Source organism: Helianthus annuus, chromosome 17 (genome assembly GCF_002127325.2).
Source record: "Helianthus annuus cultivar XRQ/B chromosome 17, HanXRQr2.0-SUNRISE, whole genome shotgun sequence".
NCBI lineage: Eukaryota > Viridiplantae > Streptophyta > Magnoliopsida > Asterales > Asteraceae > Helianthus > Helianthus annuus.
In genome coordinates, this window is record NC_035449.2 from 70928146 (window position 1) to 70937536 (window position 9391).

Consider the following 9391-nt stretch of genomic DNA (forward strand, 5'->3'; position numbering starts at 1 on the left):
CACACACACATCAGTGTGTGTGTTGGCCAGGAGCCAAGAAAGAAAAGGAAGAACCCTTATCATCATACAAAATTCAGCAATTGAAGCTTTAATCATGGCTAATACTCATGCATGTCTTTGATTTCCTAATCCTCCAAGCATACTAAAGCACAAGGTAAGTAGAATTTTATATTTTGGATGATCTTGAATGTAATGGGTTTTAATAAATCCATGAGTTAGTATGAAATTAGTATGATGATGAACTAAGAACACCATTTAGATCATAATGAATGCTTGAATTTGACTAAATTGATATTAGAAGTGAAAACCCACTTAAAGTACGAGTGTTATGAGGTATAATGTGGAATTCTTGTGTAAATTAGTGTAAGGATCATGTATGATGATGTTATAATGAGAACTTGTTAGTTGGAATTGAATTAGATGGAATGATATATGAGATTCGATTGATTTGATGTTCTTGTTAATCTTAACATGATTTAGTAAAATTATGCATATGATACTTGTACGTTGTGCTTCGAAAATGGTACGAACGTCAAGTGTTTGTTAAAATGATTGAATGAAATAATCATATGTTATTACAATGTTAAATGGTTAGAATTGGAATTATTACTTGCTAATTCGATTATGATAAGAACGTAATGAAAAGAATGACATGAGATTAAAGTAGGTTGATTCTGGATTGTAGGAATTAAGAAAAAAGCTCAAGTCATTCCGGATCGCAAACGAAGAACGATAAAGGTAAATCCTTACGCTTACAAACTTTAGTAATGTATAATGTCTACGATATGTTATCAATCTAGACTTGTAAATTGGTAGGTCAAATGAGTTTATGTAATAGTTCATGTCATGGATATGGGTCGAATGAGTAGAATATGTCATATGTCAAGTTTGTAAACTTGATGTTAAACCAAGTATAAAGTAATATAGAAGATTGATGATCAATCCCTTTAGAAAGGGTATTGGAACGAATGCTTGAAGTAAATACCATCAAGTCCGAATAAAGGTTTGAACCTTAAAGGATTAGTTAAATTTAACTGATTAATTGTTTGTTATGAATGTAGGCATCTTGATCCGCGGCGTTACGTTGGAACGAACACATCACCTCACAAGCTTCCGCTACGATACTTAACTAAACGGGTCAAAACTTTTGTTGGAAGGTTCTTCGTTATGTTTAATCTTTTGTAAAAACTTAACTTTGAAGGATGTCGAAACTTTTGTTGTTTTATGTTTGTGATGGTTGTTTAAGAATTTGGATGTAAACTTTTAAGTAGATTATCTCCGTTAGTTTATGTCGAAGTTTATGGAAAATTTTGTAAGTTTCTTGTTTGACCCGTTTCGTTTTCATGGTTAAAACTCTCATGTTTTTAAGAAGAATTATAGACCTTTCACATGAATGAAAGGTAGAGTGCTGTCTTAAAGCCAAGTTAAGATGAGGCGAGAGAACCCCACTCAAGAAACACTTGTACAGGAAAGGTTGGTTCTGATAGAGAATCTGATGAAATCTGTGGGGATAATCAGTTGACATCTTATGTGGCAAAATGGTTGGGTTGGCTAACATGTCAAAATGGGTTCGGGTCAACATTTGTCCAGATTTTATAAATATTTATCATTTTAATATGTAATTTAGGAGTTTGTATGCATTAAAAATACTCTGGACAATTTTTGACCCGTTATAGATACTTCTTTAAATTTACTCATTTGACTCGCTAGATGTGAAATACAACCCTAATTGACCCTGTATTAATAAATGTATTAAAATTGCCAGCTCATTTGCATGCTGGAACTTAAATCTTTCTGTATGATATTACCATCATGATTTGCAATAACACTTTTACCTTGTGATTGGAAAGAAATAACCCCAATGATAATATATTAGCTTTTATTGTGTGTATTGGAGTGTTTAAATCAGTTTGCGCCACATTTACAGCTCCAACCGGTTATTGATAGCCACATTTGAGTGGTCTTATAAATGGGGTTGCATTGCATATGAGTACTCAGCCCAATTAAAGTTTTCTCCTCCTGCCCTCCATGATCATCGACTTTTAAGGTCATTTTTTTTACTTTTTCTTATTATTCTGTATGAATACATGGTATCAGGCGGATTGGGTAAATGGTTCGAAACGGTAACACTTCTATGCGGGTCAAAATCTTTATTAGTTCCAGAAGCAAGGGAGGGAGCTACCAGGTTGGGTTGAGCAGGGACACCTTTTGTGCTAATTTGTTATAAATAGTTATATTGTTAAAAAAAGATAATTACAAAAACTATACTTTGATTGCACTAATATAGTTTTATTGAACAAACTAGAATTGAGACCCGCCGCAATGCGGCGGGGATTCTTTAGTTATGACTAAGTAGATCTATGACTCGCACGTTATATTAAACCTGTCAAACGGGAAAAATAGACGATGTAAAAACATTCACCCACACACGCATGTTGCGTCATGTTAACTCGCAAAATTTAGAACGAAACGTAAAAAAGTTAAACAAAAGACGCACGTTGCGATGTGTTAAGGCACAAAATTTAGAACCAAGCATAAAGCGAAAAATTTGTGGAAAATGAAAACTGTAAAGGACCAAAGTTGAAAGTAAAAAAAGTTGTGAGGATAGATTGCAAAAGATAAAAAGTTTTCGGTTAAAAGTAAAGAAACAAATAGTTTCAGGCTAAAAGTAATTTAGGAAATACTTTTGGGTGAAAAGTAAAAAAAATCAATTTTTTTGGAAACCCCCAAAGCCAAGGTTACGACAACCAGATGCATAACGATTTTTTCTTTGGAAAACCCCCAAAGCACACGTCGCGTTGCGATGGGGCGTAAAACGGTGTCAAATAGTACTAATGTCACACAACCGTTATCGACCACCAACACTGACTCGACCTAGGGTTTGCGTGTTGCGACGAACCTGTCAAACATGGAAAAATAGAGGTAAAAACGTTGAACCACACATGTACGTTGCGTCGTATTAACTTGCAAAATTTGAAACAAAACATAAAAAAGTTGAACCACACTTGTACGTTGCGTCGTATTAACTCGAAAAATTAAGAACTATACGTAAAACGAAAATTTGCCAAAGATGAAAAGTATAAGTGACAAAAGTTGTGAAGTTAAATTGCAAATAATGAAAAGTTTTGGGTTAAAGTTAAAAAAAACAAATTATGTAGGGTTAAAATAGCAAAAGATAAAAACTTTTAGGTTAAAAATAATGAAAAGTTTGGGTTAAAGTTAAAAAAACAAATTATGTAGGGTTAAATTTGTAAAAGTTAAAAACCTTTGGATTAAAATTAAAAAAGGAAGTTTTTTTTTGAAAAACTCACAAAGCACATGTTACAAGTTGTTATGCACAAAAAGTTTGCTTATTTATATATGGAATAATAAGAAGATTTAGGACATAGGAGATGTTCTTAAAATTGACGCTTTATGTGGCTTTCAACTCGCTTGACAAGTCCATTTGTGATAAATCAACCCATTTATGAGCAAACCTATAGTTCTAGGCTCAAAGCCATATTACATATAATGCGTAGTATTTGTTATCCGATTTCTGAGCATTTTTGTATGATTTTTTGTTGTCAGTTACACTTGGGTGTGATGATTCAATCATGAACAAGGCTGTGCTAAAGGGCATGCTTTCCATACTGCTCGTTAGTCGTATTATGCATGTTTTTGGGTACTTTATGTTTATTTGATATCTCCATCCCTCTGCCCTTGCACTTGTTGCGACTTGTCAGTAAACTGGGGCATGAAATATGATTTAACGTATGATTTGTTGTTTTGTATTCACGGTTTGGGCTAGATTTCTGGGCCGAACTGGTAGCCACGGTTTTAAAAAGTATAAATCCAAACTAGTTTAGTTGGGTTGGCTTGGTTCGAGTTGGTTGGTTGGGCTGGACAATTAACCAAAAAATATCAAGCAAATCGGCTTTTATGGTTTTCAACAAAATCAAGCCACACTGGGTTTGGCAGTTTATTATTTTATTTTATATGTTTATATTTATTAATATCAATTTAACGTTTATAAGTCATTTTATAAATAAATGTAAACTTAATTAGAAAACCAAAAAATAGTTTCTAGTCTATTTCATATAACTAGGGGTGTAAACAAGCCCAGAGGCTCGAGAGCTACTCGTTATCGGCAGAGGCAGACTTCCCGGGGAAAAAAAATTTTAGTGCTATTTTCCGTTGAAAATCCCGTCCGCACCCCTTGGATTTTTTCGTCCGCACCCCTTGAATTTTTTCATCCGCACCCCTTGGAATTTTTTGTCAACACACCTTAGGTAAAAAATGTTATCGGTTTATATTTTAATTTTTTTAGTAAACTCTAATTAAAAAAAAAAACTACCTAAATTATATAAATTTATACTACCCAACTTAACCCAAATACCCAACACCTTAACCCACTATTTCATTAAACATAATTAGCCCACTAATTACTAGCCCATTAACCAAACTCAACCTAAGTTCAAACTATAATAATTAAAGGGGAAATGGATTTTATCACCCTAAACTAAGCAAAATTGGCCGTTGCCACCCCCAACTTTCACTTTGGCTCCCACCACCCCTAACTGGACACTTGGGTTGCTGTGTCACCCCGTCGTTAACCAGACACTAACTAGGTTAGTTTTTTTGCTGACATGGCTAATTTATCCTATGTGGCATGCTGATGTGGATCTGGAACATATTTTATAAATAACAAAAAAATAAAGGACTAAATAAATAAAATACCCCCTACTATCAGCTTCATCTTCATCCATCTTCAACCACCGCCCAAACCCACGCCTTCACTACACAAACTCACAACACCATATAAAGTCACCGCCATTTGCAGCGGGAAGAAATCCGCAAACTGATAAACAAATCCGAAACAGATCGCGATGTAGAGGAGCCACATGTTCAATTCCAGCCACAATTTCCGGCTGGATTTCTCGTTTTTAGGTAAAGATAGGTATTTTGAGAGGCAGAATTGCAGCTAAAGAAGCATACACAAACCGATATACAGAGAAACGCAGAATTACAGTTTCTCAAAACAAATTATCGTACTAGCTATTCTAACCTAGTTGATTCAGGGAACTTACACGTCTAATTGATCAATAATCGATCCATCTTTGAGTACATCTTGAAATTAATTATGGCAAGGAGGTTCACTCCATGAAGGAATCGTATACGGAACCGCTACTCCACCGTCACCGACATTGCCGGACGGTTTCTGGACTTTTTTCTTACTCTCTAGCAAACTGGCATCTTCACCGGTGGTAGAATTACCGGGCGGATCAGTGGAAGCGTTCTCAGGTGGCTGTGGTTCGTTAGGTTGTACGAATTTATCTGGTTCGGTGTTTTTGGGGAGTTGTATATGGGCAGAGGAGGGGGCATAAGAGTCTTCTTCGTGTCATCTGGCGTGTTTGTTGTGGTGGTGGTTTCTGCCGGTGGAGATTGATCGGAGGTGGAGGTGGTGGCGATGGGGCTAGGGTTACGGGGCGGCGGAGGACCTATATCGGTCGTCATATTGGGGAGGTGAAGTGCATTATACTAGAAATAGAGCACAGGCGGAGGAGATGAGTCCACGTAAGGTGTACACCTCATCATTCTCATGCCACGTAGGATTAAAAAAACAAACTCAGTTAGTCATTATTTAACGAAAAGGTGACACTACCACCTAAATGTTAAGTAGAGGGTGGTGTGAGCCAAAATAAAAGTTGGGAGTGGTATTGGCCAATTTTGCTTAGTTTAGGGTGATAAAATCCATTTCCCCATAATTAAAATGAGCCCAATAGTCCCTTAGAATTCCTCCCACCCTCCCTCTCTTGGGTCGTCTCCTGCCAGCGATCATCGAACATAACAGTAACCACAACAGCACGTCATCAGCATCCGTGAACCACCGCCGTCCGACACCAAAGGGTAACAAAATTCTTAAATAGGTTTGAAATTTCATGTGTTTTGACGTTGTTTATGGTTGTTTAGATGATTTTTAGGGTGATTATGTTGTTTAGATGATTTTTAGGGTGATTACACACGATTTCTAGGGTTGAAAATTAAAATTGAAACATTATGTTATGGAGCGATGAACTTATGGATCAATTTGTTTGTGATAGGAACCATGAGTAGGGACGTTATGGCGCGATTCTTTTGTTTTACATGACCCGACACGACCCGATACGAACCAATTTTTTTACTTATATACCTAGGGGCCTAAAATTTTTAAAAATGTTCCGCACCCCCATGGAAAAATTACTGGGTCCGCCACTGGTAATCGGCTCAGTTAAAAGCTCGAACGAGTCGAGCTTTAACGAGCCCGAGCCAGAGCTCGAGCCTGAAATAGAGCTCGTTTAGTTATCGAGCCCGAGCTCGAGCCTGAAATACAAAGCTCGTTTAGGCTCGCGAGCCTAAACGAACCCAAACAAAAATCGCGAGCCTAAACGAACCCAAACAAAAATTTATTTATTTTATATATAGTATAGTAATAATAATAATGATGATAACATTGGCGAGCCGAGCTTTGGTTCGTTTAAGCGATACTGAAGCGAGCTCGAGCCGAGTTTTTAACTCGTCTAAGGTTGTTCTTAAAATAGCTCGAGCCGAGCTCGAGCTTTGGGTTTTACTCGCGAGCCGAGCTCGAACTCAAATATGTAGACTCGAACTGAGCCGAGCTCGAGCTTGAGCTTCAGAAAAACATAACGAGCCGAGTTCAGGCTCGGGCTCGGCCCAGCTCGTTTACACCCCTACATATAACCGCGTTAACACAAATATTGAACTTGAAATGTAAGTTCATTAAAATGTGATCCACTAAAACATAAAATGTGATAAATGTAACGTTCTCGCCAACCTCTTCTGAAATTAAAAGAAAAATGTACAAATTTGATTGTTCATCTATGTGTATAGTATGATTAGTATCTATACATATTTAGGCAATGTTACAAAATACAAAAAAAAAAAAAAAAGAAAAAAAAAGAGAAGTTATTTTATGTTTTTATGTACATAACTTACACTATATGTAAAAAACAAAAAATCTAAAAAAATGCTTTCAGATTTCGAAGCCTTCATGAAAAGTGGACCCCCCTCCCCATCCGTTGTGTAACTTTGAAATATCCGTAGTCATAACCCCCTTTGTGGGCGTTATGCGACACGTGGCGCGCCACGTGTGCGGGTGGGCGTTATGCATTTAAGCCCGTAGTCATAAAGCCCCTACCTATCAATACCTAATTATTAATTTTCATTTTTATTAATTGATTAAAAAAACACAGACTAATTTTTGATTGGTCAAACAAAAATTAAGCTCCTCCGTCACGCCGCGATATGTATGGCGCTGCCATCTCTTTTTCGTCCCACACCGCCACCCGTCCCGGTGTTCATGGCGCCATGCGGCGCTATGTTTGGCTTTTGGCTGGATATGGCGCCGCATATCCAGCCAAAATCCAGCCAAAAGCCAAACATAGCGCCGCATGGCGCCATGAACACCGGGACGGGGGGCGGTGTGGGACGAAAAAGAGATGGCAGCGCCATACATATCGCGGCGTGACGGAGGAGCTTAATTTTTGTTTGACCAATCAAAAATTAGTCTGTGTTTTTTTAATCAATTAATAAAAATGAAAATTAATAATTAGGTATTGATAGGTAGGGGCTTTATGACTACGGGCTTAAAGGCATAACGCCCACCCGCACACGTGGCGCGCCACGTGTCGCATAACGCCCACAAAGGGGGGTTATGACTACGGATGGCCTAATGACCATATCTCTCGAGACTGGGGCTTGTGTTTCAAGTCGCCACTTAATACCTTGATAGTATCAAAGTCGTCCCCTAAATCCACCACATACGATCCCAACTCATTCGGTTGTTGGCGTGAATCTTTAACTTGTGCTTTCAACTCTGTTATGAACTACTCAAATGACTTAGACCACCCGTAGTGGGGCGTGGTTTTTAAAAAAAAATGAAAAAAAAACGCCCCAAAACGCCCCTTCCCCCACTACACCGGGCGTTATCCGGCGTTTTTTTGGAAAAATTTGTTGTCTGGCGTTTTATTTAAAACGCTTAATTTGGTTTGTATGATGGTTGACTGGCCAATCATTTTTGAGCTAGTGTCTGACAACTTTTGAAAATGGTACCCACATGGTCACTTTTGGCCAATCACTTTTGAGCTACCCACATGGTTACTTTTGACAACTTTATTTAAAACTTTTTTTTTCATTAAAAATAATATGGGCATTATTGGAATAATGTCCCACTACACCATTTTTACAATAATGCCCCATACTGACTGTGATGACACGTGTCGAATAATGCCTTATGATGGGGGCATTATTTTGTTCCACTACTACACATGTCTTACTCGAGACCTCTAGAGAAAGCAAATAACTTTTTCTATTTGACTGGTTACCTTGCCCATTAATATTCGAAAATGTGAATCTTTAGGTCAAAGTTTCCCAAATTATGTTGCTCTTCTTCAATTCTTCTAACTGATTCCTTAACATAGTGGCCACACTTCTTGATTTGAATAAGCTCAAGCGTTGGTATGTCCCCAATTTCAAGGGGCATCTCTTCAAGATCAGAGCAGTTGATAATATCTAATCGTCTAAGACACGGGAAGCTTCTACTATTGGCATCCCACTCTTTGATATCTAACAATTCAAATCTCAAGAATTTCAGCTGTGGAAACTCGTGTTCATCTGTGTTCCAACAACTTCCCACAATGGCCTTGTCTTCTAGATTGAGAACCTGGAGATTAGGCAACGACTAGATGATTGACATAACACTCCACTGTAGATAACAATTAAGTAGCGTGAGTGTTTTTAATGTTGCTGGGAATGTAATGCACTTCATTCTTCTTCCATAGTAGCCATTTAATTTGAGCTTTTCAAGGCAGGTGAGCGATTTGAATTCATCTTTGTAAATAGTACATGTAAGTTCCTTAATGTAGGGAAAACACTTTTGATAATTATCTACCCCATATCCCAACCTCACATCTGAGATAGTTTGCAAATTCATTGGTTTCTTAATGGGAGGAAAAACAAAGACCTTATCCTTCCCACTCACCAAATGTCTCAGATTTACCAAATTTGATATATTCCAAGGTAAATATATATATATATTCATCATCTGTACTATATATAAGGGTTTGAAGACTCCATAAATTGCATACTGATGATGCGAAAATTGATGATGATGTCTGAATTGCAAGATACCTCAAGTGAACTAGCAATTCCATTCCTTTTGGAAACGTATTCAGTCTGCAGTTTTGTAGGTTTAACACTCTAAGTAGCTCAAAAGAACGGAACCCACTTGCAATGACATCACTCAAGGATCTGAAATAACTAAAGCACACAATTGATCAGCAGTTTTGGGCGAGTGAATAATATTACCTAGAATGTTATTATCATTGTTTATGAATATACGGAGCGACTTATATGG

General features: G+C 37.3%; 1 long non-coding RNA gene across 1 annotated transcript; it reads left to right on the forward strand.

Moving 5' to 3' along the window:
* Positions 1-1308, forward strand: LOC110922363. Its single transcript, XR_002583095.2, has 3 exons — positions 1-154; positions 686-738; positions 1062-1308. It is a non-coding gene; the product is annotated as an uncharacterized LOC110922363 (long non-coding RNA).
* Positions 1309-9391: the final 8083 nt, after the last annotated feature.